Source organism: Amblyomma americanum, chromosome 1, assembly GCF_052857255.1.
Source record: "Amblyomma americanum isolate KBUSLIRL-KWMA chromosome 1, ASM5285725v1, whole genome shotgun sequence".
Taxonomy (NCBI): Eukaryota; Metazoa; Arthropoda; class Arachnida; order Ixodida; family Ixodidae; genus Amblyomma; species Amblyomma americanum.
Genome location: NC_135497.1, coordinates 235,742,359 through 235,767,176, shown reverse-complemented (window position 1 = coordinate 235,767,176; position 24,818 = coordinate 235,742,359).

Sequence of the window (24,818 nt, the reverse complement as noted above, 5' to 3'; positions counted from 1 at the left end):
CTTCTTCTCTCGGAAAGGGGTTTTCCCTTGGTCGGCATCTCTTCCTCTATGCTAGCTCCCAGTTGATCTCTTTTTCTGCAGCGGTGTTTCCAACGATTCCTTCGCTTTACTGCCTTCTGATGGAGGCGCGATCCGACTGACCAACCCAGAGGCAGTACAGGCGGCTCTCAAATCCACATTGAAACACTTCATGCGCTTACTGATGTCCGGCAGTTCGGCAGGGGTGGAATTTTGTGCAGGTCACCGGACAAAGACTGCATTGAAGACCTGCTAAAGTGTACGACCTTCGCCAACCACCCGGTGAGAGCATTCATTCCGCCTCATCTGGCGTGTTCCAAGGGCTTAGTCCGAGAGGTCCACTCTCGATTGAGCTCTATGGAAACTTTTGAGAACCTCTCGCCTGCGGGAGTGATTGCTGTCCATAGATGCATCAGAATGATCGATGGAGTAAGAATTCCTACGGAGTCCGTCTTGGCCACATTTGCAGGAATATTCTGCCCGTCAGAGATAAAGGTGTGGCCATTGGTATTTCGAGTTGATGCTTTTAACTCTCGGCCCCTTCAGTGTCAAAACTGCTGGCGATTTGGCAGCCAAAGCGGAAAAGCCTTCAAACCGACCTCACGCTGCTGTGCTTGCAGGGAAGGTCATGACAGAGAGGAATGTCCCGAAGAGCAAGATAAATGTTGTTCGTGTTGTGGTGCTCGCCCTGCTGATTCGCCTGACTGTCCTGCACGAGCTCAAGAAGTTCAGGTGCTCGAGCTTATAGACCAGCGCAGAGTCACGCGGAAAGAACCTTTTGCCGCAGTTAACGAGAGGGCCTCGGGCTACTCTAGTGTGGCCGACAAATGCCCACCCATAATGCATGCCAGTTGGTTCCAGGCTGTCACAGCGGCAGTTGAGAAAGCTGTGGCAAATGCAATGGGTCGCATTATGGAAACCGTATTCACGTGCATTTCGCAGGTCGTAGCTACCAGGATGACCAATCTGCTGCAGGCGGCCTCCGCTCCGCTCTTGCCTTCTTTGGCTTCGACAGCTGCTCCTCTTTCTGCGGTGATCAATTGCACTCCACAGGGAAAAAAACAATGTGAGCAACAAAAGACCTCTCAGGCCTCTCCTCCGAACAGCGTTATGGACGCATCCTCTATGGACGGTGTGGATATGAAGTCTCATCTCCGCGCCCAAAAACGAAGTGGGTCCCGTTTGAATATTACAGCTCCTTCTTGCCCCCAGTCCAAGACAAACAAAAGTAACACTAGTCAAAATCTTAAGTCCAGGATTCTAGAAAATGCAGTCGCGGCTGCGGCACTCCCGCCAAGATGCGGTTCTTAAGTGTACTCAAGTGTAATTGCCGATCTATATTCTCAGCTTCAACAGATTTAAACTGCCCGTGCAATCAGCTTCTACCAGACCTAATTGCATTATAGCAAACATTTTCAATTATCATCTCAAATATCACCGTCCGTTCGGGCTTGACCGGTCATCACGAGGGGGAGGGTTGTTACTACTCATCTCTACAAAGTTTTGTCACAGGGCATGCATTTCTTACCAATATGCGGAAAATGAATGTGAAATACTTGCGGTTGACCTCAGTGTCCCAGGTCAATAGCCCTTTACGGTAGCTAATGAATATTTCCCTCCTCTTGTGCATGGCACTCGGCCCCTTGACTCACTCATGTCTAGTAGCCGATCTCAGGTTTTATTACGTGGAGATTTCAACTCGCACCATGTGACATGGGGGTTTAAAACAGAGCTTTGGTTCTAGACTTCTTGATTGGGTTTCTGACAAAAACTTGATCTGCAACAATTCCTGGTCACCTGCGTTTGTTCGGAGTCAATGCCGCTCTGCCTTGGATTTAACTTTGTCCTCGCCAGGAACCTCTGTTATGTCTTGGGCGCCTGTTGACTGTGCAACAAACAATGATCATCTACCGATTAGTTTCAAGATTGCATGTAAATAACTCATTCCGAGAGAATCAGCACACGTTAATAAATTACAGTTGCTTTAAATACACGCTAAAATCAGCTCTCCAAATCACTTCGGAGCCTTCCGCTGAGACAACTGCCGAAAGCAAGGCTACTCATCTATGTTCAGTACTGGACCATGCAAGGCAAAAGATTGAATTTTTGGTTAAGGGAATCAATGGTGTATTCGCGAACAATTGGTAGAATACTGAGTGCACGCGTGCATATAGACGCCGGAAAGCAGCTTGGAAGCAACTTCTCATCAATCAATGCCCACAAAATTAGTTGGATTATAAGTGTGTTGCACCAACATTTAAGCGCAGTCTCCCGTGCAAAGGAAGGGTATAATACAAATCATTATGATTTCCTTTTGCAATCATTAAATAAACGAGCTTTATTTAATTTAATAAGGCGCAACAAGGTGATTCCATCGGCTGTCAACATTGAATCTCTTGTTCAGACATTGCTGACATCGCAAATGCCTTAGACGACATTGCGTGTGGCCTAGAGCTTCGCTTTACATCTCTGCATTCTGCAGCTATATTCACATGCACCTCAAGTGATTTCACTCAGGTGTCTATGCCTGACCTGTGGCAAATTGTCCTGCGCTTATCCCCGGCGGCTCCTGGCCCCAATAAGGTCAGTTCACCTTTGATCAAAATTTTGTTCAGTGATTCTCCTGAAGGCTGTTGGCTCCTGTTGGCTCTAGTTAATCATTCCATGAAAGGTCCTCGGATACCTCACCAGTGGCGTCTTGCTCAAATAGTTTGATTGCCTAAAAAGCAAGGGGACGGCTTCACGTTAGACAACATACGCCCTATTTCATTAACATCGAACCTAGTGAAATTGGTGGAACGGGTCCTTCTCAGCCGTGTCATGTCATTCATTTCGGAAAATGCTGTCTTGAATGCGTGTCAAATTGGTTTAGGGCCAGGCTGTTCAATTTGGTGTGCTCATACTGACCTTGAGAGTCGTATTAAATTAGCTCGCAATAGAAAACAGTTTGCTGTGCTTGCAACTTTGGATGTCAGTTATGCATACGACAGCGCTGAGCACTCGACTCTGTTACTCAGATTACAGGAACTCAACTTCTCAAGCTATTTTGTAGCATGGATTTCTGCTTTTTTGGAAAGTAGCGAAATTTATTGCTGCCAAAATGTTGTTTCCCCAAAGAAATTTCAACAGAGAAGACGTGTACCGCAATGATCAGTTCTCCCACCTGTTCTTTCTAACAATTTTCTAAGCTCAATTCCATGCATTCAAAATGTGTAAGCTTATGTGTACGCCGACGATATTGCCTTTTTTGCGTCCGCAGGTAACGTTCACATTCTTTATCGTATCCAGCAAAATTACCTCAATGTTCTTGACAACTGGTTAGGAAGAATACATATGTCCCTCAAGAAATGCGCATTATTACTATTTCCGGTTTCTGTTCCTGTAAATATCTGCCTGGTCTATAGAAATAACATAATTAATCAAGTTCAGATGGTGAAGTATCATGGGAGTAATATACGATACTACTCTATCCTGGCGGCCAGACATTGAGCAAGTTTCTGCAAAAGTAGTTCGGGCTATTGGCACCCTGCGCAGGCTTTGTAGATCTAGGTCAGGCATGAGAAGGCATGCATTTTTGATTATGTATAAACTTTACGTCACCCCAATTTTGGGGTTCGGATTTGTTTTATTCTCAGGAGCTCCAGCATATAAACTTCGCTCTCTTGTGCTCTTAGAGCGTGAGGCGTTGCGCCTCTTTCTGGGGCTTCCAAAATATGTCGCCAATGCTGCTCTGCACCTTGAGGCGCGAATCCCATCGTTATCAGCTAGGTTTCCCCTATTAACTGTTCAAACATATTTTAAATTGTGCGACTCACCACTTCACGCCTCCAATATAAAATTTCTTAGTCAACCTTCAGCCTTTTTTAGTGCCGCCTGGTCTCGTTTACATACTCCGCAGATATGTTTCGTGCAGTCCCTCCTTGATCCCATAATCATTCATTTCACAGATTCCGTCAAAAATATAACAACTCATCTTCTGTCCAGATTGAATTCGATGACATTTTCCCATGGAATGCAAAGCTGCAGCCCTTTCCTCTTCTTCAGCGTTTGTTGCAGGACCACCTAACGTCCTTTCCCTCTCATGTTCTCCTTGCTACCGATGCCTCGCAGGATCGCGAAAAGGAAGGTGTGGGAATTTTTTCGCCCTCACTGGGTTGGCCTTTTTCTCTCCGTCTTCCTGATTTCACTCCAATTTATCTGGCTTATTATTAGCAGTAATATTCGCCTTACGAAAATTAGAAACCATCTTTTCCCAGGTAAAGGTTATGTCAGACTCTGTCCATTTGTTCTTCATTATCCCCACCCACTGAGTCTCGGGCATTACGCCTCTTTAAGTTCCTGGTCCCGGTCCATCTAAATTTGGTAAGGTTGCTTTGGGTGCCGGGTCACATGGGCTTTCACTTTTATGAGGTTGCAAATTCCTTAGCAGGGCCCTCTCTGCGGCCCAATTATTGCTGCCCTACCAGCCTGGCAATATACAGCTGCGGTGAGGTTTCGCAGCTACACAATGTTTCAGGAATTTGCTGCCTCGGCTCTTACGTCATCTGCCGAATATCAGCATCTTCTGCATTCTTGGAGCAGCAAAGACTGGCACTCGCGCAGACTAGAGATCTCTTTCACGCCTTTGCGTTGCCGGGTTTCCCTTCTAAATTTCTACCGTCACAGATCTGGCCTACGATCACAGATCTGCACAGATCTGACAGTACGACATTAAAACTTTACAGGCATTGTGCACTATTATGCCCATTAAGCCATTGTCTCGTCTTCGATCTCCAAATTAACAGGACCCCTGTCCTTGCGTCTTCCAATCTATCAGTCTACATCCTATTACTACTTCTTTTGCCATCAAAACGTTCCAGTATCTAGCAATTAACTGCCTGTGTCTTGCCCACTCTGCCGCGGTGGGCATGTACCAGCATTGTTTGAGGCCTGCCTGCCTGCCTGCCTGCCTGCCTGCCTGCCTGCCTGCCCGCCCGCCCGCCCGCCCGTTTGCCTGCCCGCCCGCCTGCCCGCCTGCCCGCCTACCAACCTACCAACCTACCCACCTTCCTACCAACCTACCTACCTACCTACCTACCTACCTACCTACCTGCCTGCCTGCCTACCTACCTACCTACCTACCTACCTACCTACCTACCTACCTACCTACCTACCTACCTACCTACCTACCAACAAACGCAGCCCCGGAAGCTGACGCGGCATTCCACGCCGGGGTGGTATAGCGTCTCCACCCATCTGCTGCTGCATGCAGCCGTCGTTCAGTGCAGCGCCATGACGACGCCGTACGCCTGGGCTCACCAACGTCGCAGGGAGTGGCGTCGCGCAGCCAGACACGGACACACAGGGCTGCGAGCATTTGTTCATGACCATCGCGGTGCTGGGCATCTTCATTCCAGCATGCGTGAACGTCCCCGTCAGCATCACAGCCGAAGTGGAATGCCATGCAAGAAGGCAACTTCTAAATCTACGCGTATTGGGCAATACGGTGGGCATAAATATCAGTGGCGTGGTCTTGAGGTAAGTCTCCAAAGCCGGTTCGTCCACTCTGAAAGCTCTGTGTCACAGCATATGACTCTAGATTCATACATGCAGCTCCAAGTTCAAGCGACGTCTGTATGCACAAAACCGACAACGACCACTTCACTGCGGTGGCACTGGAGATTCCGAGCCACAAACCGATTTCAAGGCGACGCGGACTGGCCTCCGCCGTTGTGCTGCTGCCACGGCAACAGCTCTATTCTCTACCGTGGCACCACTCGAGCGACCTCATATAAGCGCCCCGACGACGCTTTCAACAAAAGCAAGGACCAGAGCAGAATTTTTTTTTTGCGGCGACTGCGTGGGACGGCAGAACTTTCAGCCTATAAATGTCACAAGAAACAGTTGCCTTGTGGTGTGAGTGTGTTATGTGCGTGTGTGTACGCGATTGTGGTGCTGAAGGTACTGATATTGACAGCATATTATTCTTTTTTCTTGTGTTGTATGTGACTGGGAGCAGACAGTAAGATGCGGCATCAGCAACAGACGATGACAAGTCACACATCTGGAAGGAGCAAGGTCAGGCGGAGCAGAGGGATAAGGAGGCACATAGTTACAGAAGTTGGGATGGTTTACTGAAGACACACATCAACAAGGGGTGTCAGGATGAACCTGGGCCCAGGAACCTAAACATGGGGCGCTATTCATTATGAGCGGACCTCACGCAATGCCTTCTCCTCCCATCTTCCTAGATGTGGGCCCCACGTGAGCGGTATTGAGCGCCTCGGCGGACGAGGTAACGGGGATGTCTGAACTGAGCAGCGTTTTTTTTTAGCCTTAGGAGCGATGTGGCAACGTTCTCTACCAACAGGTTTAAGTGTAAAGTTTTGTGAAGAGAGGAAAGCAGAGAGAGTGGAGGGAGGTAGGGACAAGCAGCAGCAGCAGCAGCAGCAGCAGCAGCAGCAGCAGCAGCAGCAGCAGCAGCAGCAGCAGCAGCAGCAGCAGCAGCAGCAGCAGCAGCAGCAGCAGCAGCAGCAGCAGCAGCAGCAGCAGCAGCAGCAGCAGCAGCAGCAGCAGCAGCGGCAGCAGCAGCGGCAGCAGCAGCAGCGGCAGCAGCAGCAGCGGCAGCAGCAGCAGCAGCAGCAGCAGCAGCAGCAGCAGCAGCAGCAGCAGCAGCAGCAGCAGCAGCAGCAGCGGCGGCAGCAGCAGCAGCAGCAGCAGCAGCAGCAGCAGCAGCGGCGGCGGCGGCAGCAGCAGCGGCGGCGGCGGCGGCGGCGGCGGCGGCGGCGGCGGCGGCGGCGGCGGCGGCGGCGGCGGCGGCGGCGGCGGCGGCGGCGGCGGCGGCGGCGGCGGCGGCGGCGGCGGCGGCAGCAGCAGCAGCAGCAGCAGCAGCAGCAGCAGCAGCAGCAGCAGCAGCAGCAGCAGCAGCAGCAGCAGCAGCAGCAGCAGCAGCAGCAGCAGCAGCAGCAGCAGCAGCAGCAGCAGCAGCAGCAGCAGCAGCAGCAGCAGCAGCAGCAGCAGCAGCAGCAGCAGCAGCAGCAGCAGCAGCAGCAGCAGCAGCAGCAGCGCAGCAGCAGCAGCAGCAGCAGCAGCAGCAGCAGCAGCAGCAGCAGCAGCAGCAGCAGCAGCAGCAGCAGCAGCAGCAGCAGCAGCAGCAGCAGCAGCAGCAGCAGCAGCAGCAGCAGCAGCAGCAGCAGCAGCAGCACAGCAGCAGCAGCAGCAGCAGCAGCAGCAGCAGCAGCAGCAGCAGCAGCAGCAGCAGCAGCAGCAGCAGCAGCAGCAGCAGCAGCAGCAGCAGCAGCAGCAGCAGCAGCAGCAGCAGCAGCAGCAGCAGCAGCAGCAGCAGCAGCAGCAGCAGCAGCAGCAGCAGCAGCAGCAGCAGCAGCAGCAGCAGCAGCAGCAGCAGCAGCAGCAGCAGCAGCAGCAGCAGCAGCAGCAGCAGCAGCAGCAGCAGCAGCAGCAGCAGCAGCAGCAGCAGCAGCAGCAGCAGCAGCAGCAGCAGCAGCAGCAGCAGCAGCAGCAGCAGCAGCAGCAGCAGCAGCAGCAGCAGCAGCAGCAGCAGCAGCAGCAGCAGCAGCAGCAGCAGCAGCAGCAGCAGCAGCAGCAGCAGCAGCAGCAGCAGCAGCAGCAGCAAGCAGCAAGAAGCAGTTGCAAGCAGCAGCAGCAAGCAGGCAACAGCAAGCAGGCAGCAGCAAGCAGCCAACAGCAAGGAGGCAGCAGCAAGCAGGCAGCGGCAAGCAGGCACAGCAAGCAGGCAGCAGCATGCAGGCCGCAGCAAGCAGCAGCAGCAAGCAAGCAGTAGCAAGCAAGCAGCAGCAAGCAGGCAGCAGCAAGCAGGCAGCAGGCAGCAGCAAAACTCTCCCAAGGGTGGCGGGAGCCGGCACGGGCTGTCAGGATGAACCTGCACCCAACCCAAAGATGTGGCGCCGGTGACTGTGAGCGCCTTCGCTCATTAATTACCTTGATTCCTTCTCAACCGCGTCTTCGCGGTTTTGTAAACACTTTACTTTGTAACATAACTGCAAACTTTACCTTCTTTCTCTTTTTCTTTTTTTCTTTTGTTCTTACTTTAACTTCTATGTGTTCTTTTGAGAGATTTTTGTACAGTATTTGTGCTGTGTTTCATTAAAAATTAAAAAACAAAGAAACATTGCCCTATCGGTTCGACCACGGCTTTTTGCTCCTCTCTCACACAAGGCCTCTCTCCCTCTCTCTCTCGTGGCCTACCGCAGCCCTTCCCCTCTTGGTGCCCTCTGAGCGGCAGCGGAGGAGTCTAGGAAGAGGAACCCGCGTCGTCGCGTGGGCAGCCCTCCTTCCCCTTCGAGTCTCCGATGGCCGCGGGGTCCGTGGTCGGAGCGAGTGTTTGGGGTTTCCTACTTGGGAGAGCGATGACAGACGGAGAGGAAATGACAACCCCTGCTGCTCAGGTGACACCCGCCCAGCTCGTGCTCACTGCCTCCGCCACGGCTGCGGCCTGGTGCCTGCGCGCGACCGAGGAAACCCTTTGTATGTACAACTGGGAGTGCCCAATAAACGGTGCCCCGATCAACGTGCGCACTATTTCTCGGTGTGTTGTTCTTCGTGGCCACAGCTGTGGTTCTAGCTAGTGAAGTGGTGTTGGCCCTGAGTAAACGCTCCCAGCCGTGCTGCAAACCCCGCATTAGCAACGTCCATTAATATACGAATGTCGGCGTTTCCTTCTTCAACGATATTAGTGAGGTACCAAGCGTGAGAGATATATCACAGAGAGCAGTTAAAGACGATAAGAAAAATTTATCCACACTCTCTCTCTGCCTGCGGCACCGAGAGCGCAACAGCTTTCTTGAAGAAGAAAGTGCTGAGGCCCATTTAGCTTCACTAAAGTTTATGTCACATCGTTCTTTGGTCTCCCTTTGTGTAAACCAAAATACATTACACCACGGCGGCCTTTGGCCAAGTTGATTTTGCGCCATTCAAAATTGATAACCACCTTGCTGCAATGAAATTTCTTCCCCATTCGCTGAGCAGAAACAGCCGCAATATATATGGCGCACATACACTTTGGCATTTTTGAATTTACTGTGCTAGGATGTATCAAAGTCATATATAGTGCTACCACTATTGTGGTTTTTTTTCTTGACATGAAAGTCCAACCAGACATGTGTTGTGGTTAAATGTCCAAGATTGTTTTTCCTGCGCCTTCGATGTGCCTCGTGCAATATATGGAAAATGGCCATACGTAAGCTTATCCGCAATCTAGAAGCCCGAAATCGTCGCACCGGTGTTGGGTATCCGCTTTTTTGCAGCGACATGCCGACCAACGGCGTGCCCGCAGCGAACTGTTCGTTATAACGTTCCTCAACTGCTTTGCATCCAAGCTGCAGTGGACGCTGGTTTGAAACTAGACATTGCCTGTAGCAAGTTTGTTTGTTTTATGGGGGTTTAACGTCCCAAAGCGACTGAGGCTATGAGGGACGCCACAGTGAATTGCTCCGAAAATTTGGACCACCTGTGGGGTTTTCTAACGTGCACTGACATCGCACAGTACACGGGCCTCAACAACTTGGCCTCCATCGAAATTAAACCGCCGCGGCTGGGATCGAACCCGCGTTTTTCGGTCAGTAGCCGAGCACCGTAACCACAGAGCCACCGCGGCGGCTCGCCTGAGGCAAGAGGTCTAATTGTCAAAACAGTGCAATGCTCCTGGAATATTCGGTTATTAAAATTATGCTGTAATAGTTTCCACAACACCTCAGACAGCGAAGCGAGCAAAGCACGCCAGACGACGCCCTCTGCTAGCCTTTAGTTATGTTGTCATCACCTCATCATATGTGGCGTTGAAATTGAGTGCAAGAGACCGAATGTCACCCTTCAGCACGCCCCTCGTTCACCGCGACACGCCGATTCACAGCGCCAGCGCTGCTAGCAGGTGCCAAAGGCTGCGCAGCCGGCCCGTCTCCCCATGCGAAAGCCCGATCGAACAGCTCCGTTAGTAGAAGTGCCATTTCCAGGGAGCTGTGCCCTGTTCGATATATAAACGAGCGGAGAAATTGCAGTTCGTTATATTGCATGCCTTTTCTTTACTTTTACCTGGACTTCAAGGGGGTAATCTGAGGTTTTGATATAGTCAGTAATTCGAAATGTCCGGGTTCAGAAGCGTGACGCACGTGTCATGAAGGACGGCGTAGTGCAACCCTGTGGAAAAATTTAGAGACCACTTAATTTACATTAACGTGCTTTGACATCGCAAAACACGCTAGCGTGACTTTTCACGGTCCGGGTGGCAGAACCCGCAGCCTTGCGACCAGCAGCCAACCGGAAAAGCAGCTGAGCCACCACGGCAGGTCTGAACGTAAGGCAATTTCTTATATAGAGCTTGGTGGGAAAGCAGAGAAGAGGGGGGAGGGGGGGGGGGTCTTTACTTCTGGGTGATAGATGTCCAAGAGCACCGTGAATAATATTCAGGAGGGGTGGGGGTCGAAAGCCCGGGACACATTTGGACCCTCCCTGGATACGTACCTGACAGGAACGAACATCCTAAACACACGCATCCTAAACGAGCATCCTGAACACGCACACTTTAAAGCAGTAATGCGCTCTTGAGCTTCCATGCCACGTTTTCGTGGAACTAATTTTGCAAACCGTGCGTGAGCAACAAACAGCGTGCTTGAGAACCTGGACTGCGCCGCGAGGCAGGGACGTAGCAGGTGGTTAAAGGAGGCGTAAGTGAGTTGCTGCTCTGGTGGGCTCCCAAATAACTTCGGCCACCTGGAGTTCTTTAGCGTGCACTGACGTGGTACAGCACACGGGAGCTGCTTAGATCACTTCTTTGGATCAGCGCGGTCCGAAAGCCCGGTCCCGAAAATGTGCTGTTTCGGGGGCTGCGCCGGGCGTGGACCTGAAGGTACAGACCTGGGCCAGCTCGAGCAGGGCTCTGGCCCATACATAGAGGGGCTGTATACGCATTATTGCCGTTTAAAGTAAACTTGTATCGTTCTAGTCATGACGCGGATGAAAAAGGTCCATGGTGTTGGCTGAGAAAAAATTTACTCAACGCTTATTTCCTCATTCTGTGCGGGCTGTAGTTGAATTTTCCTCACGCGGCAAAAATCGCACACAATACCATTGCATCTTTTATTGGGGGGGGGGGGGGGCGGGGGGTGGGGGGGGGGAAGCAGTGGCGAAATGTGTTGTTCGCAGCGTATCGGAGATGAAGGAATCGTACGGCTAAAATATTTCCAGTGGCTCATTAATAAGCCACTACCACTACTTTTCGGTTGACGGCTGCTGACACCAAAGGAGCGGATTCGGTCTTGGCCGTGGCGGTCGCATTTCTTCGGAGGCGAAATTCTCGAGACACGTGTACTAAGCTATGTCACTGCACGTTAAAGAACCCCAAGTAGTCGAAATTTTACCGCAGACCTCCACCATGGCGCACCTCATAACCTGAGTCGCCTGGGACGTTAAACCCCATCAAACCAAAACCAAAGCTTCCATAACTTGTGATAATATTCTTAAATTCACTACGTTCATATTTCTAATGAAGGTGTGCTAAATTTGATCTTACGCTTGGAAACAAAAAACAGCTGTGAACATGACGACAAAGCGAAATCATTTCTAGTCCGGGCTAGTAGATATGTCCACGCTATTTCTCTAAAATCTGTCTCAGTCGACACGATTTCTTCGTCACAGAAAGTAGCAAAAATTCTCCTCCTGCAAGAACCTGGTAATATCCAGGTATTTGAAAACTGTAAACCTATATACCTAAAAGCCCGTTTATGTAAATTTCTGGAAGATATCACTTTCAAGCTTATTACAGTTTTGTCGCATCCAACCGTGTCCTGAGCAACCTGCTGCACGGATGTAATTGTGATTTTAGCACCATCACAGTTAGCTTACATCTCTCGTGCTGTTGATAAGTTTGAACAGGTTTGCTGTATATTTACAAAGCTATCGAAGGGGTTTGGCATTCGCCCTCACTGTAAACTCTTGCAACAGCTTAATTGTCTATTAAAAATCTCTACTAGAATGGAGGAGGAGGAGGAAAAACATTTATTCAGAGCACAAAAACTGGGTGGGTTCAGTACGAGAACCCATTGGTCGTCATCATAATCCGGCCCCTCTCAACCAGCAATTTCTGGTCGATTGGGCTGTGGCTATGAAGGGTTGCCTCCCAGCGCTCATGAGTCGGATCGGGATTGCTGTCCAAGTCTGGGTTTTCTTGACATTCCCAAACCGCGTGAAAGAGTGTGCCAACTGCTCCACAGAAGGTGCAGGACGAATGGTAGGTTTCTGGGTACCATTTACTCATTAGGTAAGGATTGGGCAGAGTATTAGTTTGTAGTCGCCTGATTATGTGCTCTTCATATTTACTTATGGTTTTGTGAGGAAGAGGATATTTCCTTCTTGTGATCTTAAAGTACTCCTTAATTTCTGCGTAGCTTAGTAAGGGTGAGGGGTTGTCAACTATGTCAGAGAGAGGCTGCGTGCAAGATGCTCGGAGGAGGAGAGCTCGAGCAGCTGTGTTGGCCGCCTCATTGCCCGTCGTTGCGAGGTGCCCTGGCGTCCAGAAGATCTGGATGTTGGAAGGATTAAACCTTTCCAAAATTTCCCAAAACGGAGCGCCAACGCGGCGTTTGAGGTAATTGCGTACCGCTGCTTGTGAGTCGGACATAACCGTTGCCTCTTTGTTCTTTGATATCGCTATTGCGATAGCTGCTCCTTCAGCCGATGTGGTATCCACCGCTTGGATAAGGCTTCTTGCAATGATATCCCCCCGGGGTGAAACTGCTGCAATTGCCGCGACTCCGTTAACGGGTCCAGCCGCATCGACGTAGATCGTGTCCTTGTTTCCATCCCAGCGCTTAGAGAGGTGTCTAGCTCTGGCTAGTCTCCGTCCTCTGTTATATTCCTCATCCATGCGTTTTTGTATGGGGTGAGTCGTAATGTGTGATCTCATCTGCATGGGCATGTCGATCTTGTCACCGACTTCCCGGGGTGGACTGATTCTCAGCTTCTGTAATATTTTCCTGCCAGGCTTAGATGTTGAGAGCCTCACAATTTGATTTACACGGTGGGCCTCTATTAGTTCGTCGATGGGGTTATGGATCCCCAGCTGTAGTAAGCACTTAGTGAATGTGCATAAAGGGAGTCCCAGCGCCGGCTTAACTGCCTTTCGAATAATAACATGTAGTTGGTCTTTCTCCTTTTTGCTAAGCCGTAAGTACGGGGTGGCGTATGTTAGTTTAGAGAGAATGAAAGCCTGAACTAATCTTAGGGCCTCCTTCTCTCTTAGCCCATTTCTTTTCTTGATTACCCGGCGTAGCATTCTAGAGACTTGTTCGGAATAGGCTTGGAGCTGTCTGATTGTAGTGGTGTTAGTGGTGCCGCTGGGTATGATGGCTCCCAGGATCTTGATCTCTTTCTTGATCGGAATGCTCATACCCTGGACCGTAATGGCGACAGAGGGAGTGGACGGCAAAAGCCCCGTATTCTGCCTCTTGCCACGGTCGATCAGGAGTAACTCTGATTTCTCGGGAGAGCACGTTAACCCATGCCTCGCCGCATGCTGGCACACGACATTCGCTGCTTCCTGAAGCCGGCCTTGAATTTCCCCTTCATTGCCGCTGCAACACCAGATCGTAATGTCGTCGGCGTATATAGCGTGCTCAATGCCTTGGATGCGGTCTAGCTTCTCTGGTAGCCCACGCATGGCCAGGTTGAAGAGAAGCGGAGACAAGACCGCTCCCTGCGGGGTGCCCTTGGAGCCTAGATTGAACGGCGTGGAGGTCCGATCACCAATACTTATTTACGCTTTTCTATTGGAGAGAAAGTCCCTCACGTAATTATATGTGTGGTCACCACAGTTGATGCTGTTAATCTCATCCAGTATTCCCTGGTGGTTGACATTGTCAAATGCCCCTTTTAAATCGAGCGCAAGGATGGCCTTGACCTGTCATCTGTCGGGGTTGTCCAGAATATCCTCTCTGATACGGAGGAGAATATCCTGTGTAGACAGCTTCTCTCTACACCCGTACAGCGTGTCAGGGAGGATATCAGTCTTCCTCAGGAGTCATTTCAGTCGGGCGTTCACGACCCTCTCGAACGGTTCACCCAAACACGACGTCAGGGAGATCGGCCGTAAATGATCAATATCGCATGGCTTATTGGGCTTGGGAATAAATCGCACTAAAGCCAATTTCCAGGAGTCGGGGATCTGGCCCTTGTGCCAGCACTGCGTGTTGAAGTATTTCCCTAATTTTCTTAAAGAGATGTCATCCATATTAAAGAGCATCTTGGTGTTTATCTGGTCCGGTCCAGGAGCGGTGTTCTTACGCATGACGTCAAGCTCCGCCCTCAGTTCCTCAACCGTTACGTCTTGGTCCATCTCTTCATTGGGTGCACCGGTGTACGCAGGGAGAGGGTACGAGGATCCCAGATCGAGGAATTTCCGTGCAAGTTCTGCAATGAGGGTTTCGTTGTCCCCTTTATAGCTGTGCAAGGCCTTACAGAGCGTGTCTGTTTCCTCTTTCCGGTTTGAGTTCGGCTCGATAAGGGATCTGAGGAGTCCCCATGCTTTAGCCGTGCCATTCTACCGTTGAGCTCATCACACAGCTTGAGCCAGTTTTGGTTAGCGAGGTTACGTGCGTAGTCATCCGCTTCTTTGGTGAGTTCTGCAATCTTGGTCTTCAGCTTGCGATTTAACTTTTGCCTTTTCCACCTCCTTGTCAGAGATCTCCTGGCTTCCCACAGATGTAACAGGTGCGGGTCAACTGCCGGAGTTTCCTCCGTGGTGTTCGCTGTCGTAGAGTGCCTGGCGACGGTTTTCATCTGCAGCGCTGTCCATGCCTCAATATCTGTGATATCTTCGTCCGGGAGACGTGCGAGTTCCTCTCTCCACTTGTCCCAGTTCACAAACTTAGCCTTTTCAAATGGTTTCCGACATTTAACTCCCTGAACAGTGCAGGGGACGATGAAGTGATCACTGCCCAGGGACTCGCCAGTGTTAGACCAGGTGGCCTGCAGGCAGTTTTTCACAAGCGTGAGATCTGGACAGGTGTCTCTGCTGACGCTATTACCCGCTCTGGTAGGTTGCAGGGGATCCGTTAAGATTGTGAGCCCTTCTCTGTTAGCGATCTCAAGGATCCTCCTACCTTTCGGGCTGTTAAAGTGATATCCCCATGCTTGATGGGGCGCATTGAAATCACCGGCTATGACGAGGGGGTCCTTACCTACCCTCTTGATAAAATTATTAAATAGCATGGCTATCTGACGACATGAGTCCCTGGGGCGACTGTACACGTTCAATATGTGCAAACTGCGTTTTCCCCTGTGTTTGGGAAGAATTTCAATGTAAGCATGTTCGATATTTTCGGCTAGCGGTTCTTGCAGCGTTGCAGTAAACTCCTTGTGAACAAGTATTCCTAGGCTATGCTCGTCTTGGAAAGTTTTGTACCCCTTCATGCTGATGACCGTATTTGCTTCTTGAAGTACTATTACAAGAGGTGGCGTCTCCGACGTGTCGATGAAACATGAAGGCTTGCTTTTTTCTTTTTAAATCCCCGACAATTCTATTGCCAAATAATTGTTTCCCGTCCCCTATGTGCCATGGTCCTTATTCGTCCTCTTCTGGAAGGGGGTGCCTGTCGGCATATTTGGATTTCCTATTTCTGAAGTTGCACTCGTTGAGTTTCGATTTGAATTCGTCTCGGACTGTGGCAATGGTAGAGTTTATGTATTTCCTAGTGTTGGTGGACTCGTTTGCGAGCTCGTTTTTGACCATCTGAATAACTTGTAGGAACTTTTTATCCTGCTCCTCTCTGTCAGCCCTCAGCTCTGCAATGACGCGCTCATAAACTGACTGTGAGTTTGGCCGGGCTTCGGGTGTTTTGTCGTGAGTTGTTTGTGACTGCAGCCTGACCAATTTAAGTTCAGCTCGCAACGCCTCGTTCTGATTTTTTAGCTGAATAATATCTGCTTTCAGGTCGTTAAACTCCTTAGATATCGCGTTTCCGGGGAGGGATGGAGGCAACCCAGCATAGCCCACCTTTACGATGTGCCTTGAGTCTTCTTGATTCTCAGAAGACGGTCCGCGTTCTCGGGTGCGTGGCGTCTCCTGTGCCGGTGGATCCGCCTTAGGTGCAAAGGAGACCGACCGACCGTTCCGGATCGGCCTGACGAGTTGCGACGTTGACTAGACTTAGATCTTGACCTGGACCTGGACGTAGAATTGGAGGCCGCTCTTCTGGATTCCTTCTTGTCGAACTGCTCTTTTCGGCTGGTGCGTACAGCTGCCGCGTAGCTCTTGCTGGTGCCACCGGTTGTCGGTTTCTCTTCCTGATCATCGAAATGTTGATGTTTCCTAGGCTTATTGATGGGATCCAGAAACTTTGCTTTGCATTCCCTTGAGTAGGTGTGGTGATTCCCCTGGCATGCCGCACAAGTTGGGATGCAATCGTGAGCTCCCCCGGGATTCAGCTTGCCGCACGAGTCACATTTCGATTCAGCTGGGCTCGGGCAGACGTCCGGTCTATGTCCTTCCCTGCCGCACAGTACGCAAAACGGTCTAGTTTTCCTATAAAGAAAACATTTGCGCTCGATCCACCCGTACGTAACAAAGAAAGGGACATTGTATCCACTGAACAGTATCACCGCCGAGTTGGATCTGCCGAGCCTTCGGACGCCTAATATTTCGTGGGTTTCTGAGGAAAAGTCTTTCTCTAGGTCTCTGTCTGATGCATTGGGGTCAATCCCGTGCACCACCCCTTTGCATGAGTCTTGCGGTGTTCTCACGTAGGCATTGAGGTGGTACTTTTTCCCGTCTAGGTTGATGTGATCGATCTTCGCAAGTACTGTGGCGTCTTCGACATAGGAAGTTGCCGCGATGATGATGTTTTGCTCTTCAATAACTCTGATGTAAAGTTTGGCGCGTAGCGTCTTGCCACGTAACGCGTTTTCGAACGCGACGTTAAGTGTGTGTACACTCCCCCCCCCCCCCCCACACACATTTTTAGGTCCAAACGGTCTTTCGGCTTGATAATCACTTTAAATTCATACTTGTCGAGGTCAGGCAGTCTCGGGGGCCTTTTGCGGCTCGTGGGATCCGCTCCTGGTGACTTCGGGTCGTCATCGTATGCCTTCGGAGACCAGTGCCCTTGTGCACGCTGTCCTGCCCTGAGGTATATGGTCTTCCATCCAGGTTCTGGCTGTGAATTATCAAAGTTCCCCTCGCCTTGTTTGCTGCTGCTCGGAACACTTCCGAATCCTCCAGACTCGGGGTCGTAGCCATGGGTGTGGTCCACATCCATCGTCCAAGCCGCAGCGGAGTAGCTGCTCGCTGGTCAGGCCGAACGCGGCAACGGACGCCGGGCCCGGTGCCGAAGTGCTTGCGAGGCTTAGCGATCCCACGTTTTGGCTTGGGCTTTAAAGTCCCGCATAATGCCAAGAAAGTCACTTCTTGGGATCAAAGCGTATCCACGAGTAGTCCTCGACGTTATACGTCTGATCCGGACAAAAATGTGGAACTGCGAATGGATCTTGCGCGCACAGGACGAGAAATCCACGGAGCGCAGACAAGCTGCGTCCGATCAATCCTGTCTCCAGTGTTCAATCCCCCTACTAGAATGGAAACATGGGGAGTTGGTATAGACAAATTCATAGATGCATATTGCTATAAATAAGTGGTTTTCTGAAGAATAAAATTAATGGCGGTTTACGATGGCTAAGCAAAAAATATTGTGCGCAAGCAGATTTTTGCAGGTATACACTACCGCCAAGTACCTGAAATTGCCATTAACTGTCCACTGACCCAGGGAGCCAGATATGCGCCCTTCCTTTTCAAAAACCACCAGAGTCCGAAACGTTGTCAACGACAACGCGAATAAACCCGATGAACGCCGTCGGGCTATTGCTCCTACGCGTTTCTGCCAAAACGTTGCCAACGCAAACGCATGCAGCGCACATGTCTCTGGCACTACCGCAACGTAGATCAAAGCGCTATTGAGGTGCCTACTGACCCAAGGAGCCAGTTAAGCGCGTTTCCTTTCGTTTCATGACTTTTTCGCACGGATGGCAGTCGATGAAGACGACGGCGTGCAATAGCGCGAGACTGCGGCAGATTAAGACGCGACGTCATGGGCTGCGGCGATAGCATAGTGCTCTCGTACAGTGGCCTGCGAAGCTAGTGTGTTCACGCCACCGCGAGTTCAAAACCCCAGTCGTGGCAGTAGTTATTTTATTTCTGCAGGTATCGGAGAGGCTTCAGACACACCTCGCCTATCGCTGATTGCTAGTGAAATCGCGTTTCGCCCTAAAACGTTGTTGCGAGTCAGCGCTGCTCTCTGCTCTTGCGGCCCGCCTGTCTGTTGTCCGGCTGTGCTCTCCACACTAATATGCATTTAAAAAACCCAATCGTATTCACCACATAGCTATTTTTCTTTCGCAAAGTTCAGGAAACGTATATTCGAAATCAATTAGATCATTGATCATTAATGGTTCATAAGACGGGCTACAGACTTTCGATGCGAGTCCACTTTTTTTCAGCACGGATATAAACCACCTACCGCTTCATGTTTTACAAGCATACGCCGGTGTGCTGAAGACTGCGAGTTTTGTTGCGCAATTAAACCACTCCTGGATTATGACCTTCTTAAAAATTCATTTTCAAACTGAGTTAAACGATACATTGCATGGCTAAGCAGCATTAATTTTTCCAAAACAATTTTCGTGTCATTCTCCAGGCGTAATGTTTCTTTATAAACATATTCGTTAAACATCAGTTTTCTAAAAGGGTTCAGGAACATAAATACCTCGGCCTGAAATCCACGCAGGCGCCGGTTAAACCTGTGACGCAGCGGAAGGTGCTATACCTGGCAACATTTAACGCTAGAACCTTATTCAGTGTGGTTAGCCTATTAGTCCTGTTCTAATAATTAGCGGGTATTAAATGGGATATCATAGAGAAGTTAGGAGGGCAGATGAGGCTTATACAATGCTAAAGGGCGGGCACTTACTATGCTATCGTAGATTAGCGATCCGCCGAAAACCTGGTGTGGGATTATCCATCAATCAAGATATAGCTGGCATCATGGAGGAATTCTTTATTATAAACGAGAGGGTAAAAATTATAGTGATTAGGCTAAATCAGAGGTACACACTGAACGCGGCACACGCCTATGCACCTACATCCTGCCATGATGATCAGATCGTCGAGGCCTTCTATAAAGACGTGGAATCGACATTGAGGAATGTAAAAACAAACTCCTAGGAACCAATCTAGGAATAGCCGGGGGAGTTGTTATCACAGTTCGCTGAGAGAAATCGTTCACGGATCATGAATAACTGCTTCTGCAAACGACAGAACAAGAAGTGGACGTGGAAAAGTCCTGGCGGTGAGACTGAAAATGAGATACAGTTCATACTGCGCGCTCCCCCTGGCATGGTGCAGGCTTAGGGGGGGGGGGGGGGCGGTCCTCATAAAGGTGCTTTGTGGCGACCACAGGATGGTAAGGCCTCGAAATAGCCTACACTTGAAGAGGGAACAGAATAAGCTAGCGATGCGATGGGGCGAGAGTGAAAGTAGAGGGATAGAGGATCTCACTGCAGTACAGATATTCAGCTTTAAATGAAGACGACGAGCTTAATGTTCAGTCAGTGAGCGATTCTTTCATAGCTATCATTATGCAGTGCGCAGTAGAAGTAGGCGGTAGGATGTTTGGACAGGATACTGACAAGCTGTCTCCGGCGACGAAAGATCTCATCACGAGACGCCAAAGGATGAAAGCTTATGACCGCACTGACAATAGAAAAGGCACAGCTATAAAAGCCAATGAGTGAGCGCTAGGTAGCCGACATAAGGTAGTTTAATATGGAGAGAACCAAGAATGTTCTAAACAACGGAGGTAGCCTGAAAGGGGCCAAGAGGACACTAGGCATAGGTAAAAACCAGATCTATGCGTTGTGACAAGGAGGGCAATGTCATTAGCAGTATGGATAAGATAGAGTAGGCGAAGAGTTCTACACAAATCTATGCAGCAGCCGGTATCACCCCCGATCCATCTTCATGAAAGTGAAGACGACCTATCCAACATCTTCAACTGGTGCGGAACTCGCAGTCTTACGGGCTGAGGTGGAGTTCATCAGCCAAGAACCTCCACATGACTGGACGGTTTTCACCGACTCTAAAGCAGCCCTTCAAGCCCTGCAAGCTGCTCTATGCCGCGGGTCGCAGGAACAACTTGTTGCTGAGATCCGTCTACTGTACCACGGCACCGTTTCCAAACTTCATGACATCATTTTTCCATGGCTGCCAGGACACTGTGGTATAAACGGTAATCAACAGGCCGATGCGGCTGCGCCTTCTGCTCACAACGACGGACTTCCAGTGAGGATCCCAATATCAAGACCTGACGCAGCGTGTGGGCTTCGCCCTTTGGCGCTGGAGCTCACACTTTTAGCGTAGAACACGGGAGAGTTTTGCAACTTCCGCCTCAAGGCACTGGACCCTGGACTGCGCCTTCGTCTTCCACGTAACTTAGCACGTCGCGACGCAACATTGTTATGCCGTTTATGGATCGGTGTTGCTTTTAGCAACCACTATGCTTTCCGGATGGGGATGGCCGACAGTCCTGCCTGTGAAAGATGCGGTTGTGAGGAGACCATCGCTCATCTTCTCTGTGAGTGCCCTGCATTTGCGAGTGCAAGACATACACTGTGTTGTGCCCTGGACCGCCTCGATCCTCGCCCATTAACAGAGAAAAAGATCCTCGGTCCGTGGCCACAGCAGTCGACTGCCCTCAAGGCATACAAGGCACTCTTTGGCTACTTGAGAGTGACTAGATTGAGTGACAGATTGTGACAGCGTTGTGCGTGTGTGTGTTATGCCTTTTTCTCCTTTTCTCTTCCTCCTTTTAGCCCCCTAATCCCTCTTCCCCAGTGCAGGGTAGCCAACCGGAACCCCTTTCTGGTTAACATCCCTGTCTTTCCCTCCTTCTCTTTATCTATCTATGCAGCAGCCGATGTAATCTAACGTTAATGAGAGAGGCAGTAGCGAACAGCAATGCGTCATCGTGTCATTAACGACAGAAGAAGTAAAACAAATTGGCTGTGGTTTGCTCTGGTTACACCTGGAGTGACGCAATAGCTGCAGCAGGCCAAGTGGAACTCGCTCAGTTGAATTGCAAAGTCAGTTTTTCGCACCTCCGTTTCACTGGGCGTTCCTTCTTCATATTCTTCCCTGGACGTGTAAACACTCCCCCCGCCCCACCCCCCACCCACTCCGTTTCGCCGGCGCGCCGCGCCGCCTGCAGCTGCTCCGCACCACGTGACCAGCGACGGAGCCGCCAAGCTGTAGGCTCTAAGTGCTAGCGTGGTGAAGCTATCGCTACAAAAGCATAAGGAGCAATGCAAACGGGAAAAGCAGCTGGTGAGGATCAGATAACAATAGATCTGTTGAAGGATGCAGGGGAGTTTGTGCTAAAAAAACAAGCTACCCTGCATACGCAATGCCTTCTGAACTCGACCGTACCAGAAGCTTGGAAGAACGCTAAAATTATCCTAATTCATAAAAAATGAGACTCCAAGGACTTAAAAAATTACAGACCGATCACCTTATGGTCCGTTTCCTACAGGGAATTTACAAAGGTAGTCGCTAATAGATTCAGATCCACCTGAGACTTCAATCAACCAAACAATCATTGAGGCTTTCCTAAAGTCCAATCGAGAATAGACGATATTCGCACTGTCAACCAGGTGATACAGATATGCGCAGAATATAGCCAAGGGCCATATATAGCCTTCAATGGCATTTCTGCGCTTGGTACCGCCGCCGAAATCTGTAAAAACTCAACTAGCCTTCAAAAGTGTATTATTAAAACCAAACTACCGTTTAAGTAAACTTAATAACAGCGATCTGCTCTAGTGATGACAGTCATCAAATTCGCAATATAGCCCTGCTCCTAAGAAAAAGTCTATTAGCTAATTTTACTTCACCCTATCATATAATTATTGATCCATATCAGTTACATATTATCCGTATTGCTGTACAAAACACGTGCACAAACCGCCCCGACGTATCTCTCACACTTTCTGAAAAGAGCCAACCTGCATATATATATATATATATATATATATATATATATATATATATATATATATATATATATATATATATATATATATATATATATATATACATATATATATATATATATATATATATATATATATATATATATATATATATATATATATATATATATATATATATATATTGTCAAGGCGTTTATTTGAAGCACAGGTCGGTTGGTCTTGGTTGACCGGTGACACGACGGGCACACTCACAGGCGTCGTTCGAAAATCCCAACTGCACTTCGTCTGCTTCTTCGTTGTCCCGCTTGAACTCGTCCGCTTCTTCGCTGCGCTGCGCCTGTCGGTCCCATTACAATTACTCTCCCTCCGAAAAAGGAGCCATCCTGGCGACTTACGGAGAGGAGAGGATGGGCGGGTCATAGTAAGGCTTGAGGCGCTCAACGTGCACAGTTTCGCACCCCCGGCGACGGTGGTCCGAAGAGGGAACGAGCGGCTCAACGATATAAGTCACCGGAGAAGTTTGGTGGACAACCCGGTAAGGTCCGTGAAAGCGAGACAGTAGTTTCGTGGCGAGGCCGGGAGTGGAGGAAGGCACCCAGAGCCAAACGAGGGCGCCAGATGGGTATGACGCTGGAGGGTCCGGGGAATCCCGACGGTGCTTCTGATCCCATTGTTGCTGTGTGGTGAAAGAGCGGGCAAGTTGCCGGCATTCTTCGGCATACAGGTGAGCTTCGGAGAGTAAGGTGGTCTCGGAAGGGTCAGGGTGATAAGGAAGGATGGTGTCCATGGTGGATGTAGGCTCCCGGCCATATAAGAGGAAGAAAGGAGGAAACCCCGTTGTTGTCTGAGTAGCTGTGTTATACGCGTACGTGACGAACGGGAGCACTTGATCCCAGTTTGAGTGGGCGGTGTCAACGTACATGGCGAGCATGTCACTCAGAGTGCGGTTGAACCGCTCAGTCATGCCGTTGGTCTGGGGGTGATAGGCGCTGGTGTAGCGATGAACGATTTGGCATTGCTTGAGCAGGGCCTCGACGGCGTCCGAGAGAAAAACACGGCCGCGGTCACTTAGAAGTTCTTTTGGGGCACCGTGACGAAGAACAAGACTGTGTAGAATGAAGTGTGCGACATCGTTCGCGGTAGCAGATTTGAGAGCCGCCGTTTCGACGTAACGGGTGAGATGGTCAACGGCAACGATGATCCACCGATTATTAGCCGAAGTAGTTGGAAGCGGGCCATAAAGATCAATGCCGACGCGGTCAAAGGGACGGCCAGGGCAAGGTAACGGCTGCAAAGGAGCGGCGGCGGAGTGGGGAGGTTTCTTGCGACGTTGGCAGGCGGTGCATGACCGAATGTGCTGACGTATGTAGCGGTACATACCTCGCCAGTAGAATCCCTGACGAAGGCGAGCATATGTTTTCAGTACACCGGCGTGGCCGCATTGTGGGGCAGCGTGAAAAGAGGCACAGATTGTAGCACGGAGGTGTCGAGGGATGACCAACAGCCACTTCCAGCCGTCGGGGAGGTAATTACGGCGGTATAAGAGGCCATCACGAACGGCGAAGTGGTGGGCTTGGCGGCGAAGGGTCCGGGTCGAATGATGCGGCGAGGGAGTGTTCAGGAAGTTTAGCAGCGAGGTGATCCAAGGATCCTTCAGTTGTTCGGAGAGCATATCAGGGATGTTGAACGAAGAGAATTCGTAGGCACAGACGAGGGCAGAGGTTGACTCGCGTGGGAGTGGTGAACGAGAAAGGGCGTCGGCGTCCGAGTGCTTGCGGCCGGAGCGATAAATGACGTGTATATCAAACTCCTGGAGACGTAAAGCCCAGCGGGCGAGTCGGCCAGAAGGATCTTTGAGGGAGGATAGCCAGCATAGGGCGTGGTGGTCTGTGACGACATAGAAGGGCCGGCCGTAAATGTAAGGGCGGAACTTGTCAATTGCCCAAATGATGGCGAGACATTCTTTTTCTGTGACAGAATAGTTTGATTCCGCCTTGGTGAGGGCGCGGCTGGCGTAAGCGACGACGTATTCCGGATACCCAGGCTTTCGCTGGGCAAGAACTGCGCCCAAGCCCACACCGCTCGCGTCAGTGTGAACTTCTGTCGGACAGGCGGGATCAAAATGGCGATGGATGGGGGGAGAGACCAGCAGGCGGCGTAAAGTGCTGAACGCGGTATCGCAGGCGGGGGACCAAGACGAAAGGTTCGGGCTGCCGGCAAGAAGCTGCGTTAAAGGGGCGATGATACTGGCGAAATTTCGGATGAAGCGGCGAAAATATGAGCATAAGCCTATAAAACTGCGAAGTTCTTTTAAGGTGGTTGGTTTGGGGAAGTCAGCGACGGCGCGAAGTTTGGCAGGGTCAGGAAGAACGCCGTCTTTGGAGATGACATGGCCTAATATTGTGAGCTGCGTTGCACCGAAGTAACATTTTTTCAAGTTTAGTTGCAGGCCGGCGTCAGTAAGGCTAGTGAGTACGCGCTGAAGGCGGTGCAGATGGGAAGGAAAATCTGGAAAAAACGACAATGTCATCTAAGTAACACAGACAAGTTTCCCATTTGAGGCCACTGAGAATAGTGTCCATCATCCTTTCGAATGTGGCTGGAGCATTGCAGAGGCCGAATGGCATCACATTGAACTCATACAAGCCGTCTGGGGTGACGAAAGCGGTTTTCGGCCTGTCGTTCGCTGCCATCGGGACCTGCCAGTAGCCGGAGCGTAAGTCGAGGGATGAAAAATACTCCGCTCCCTGCAAGCA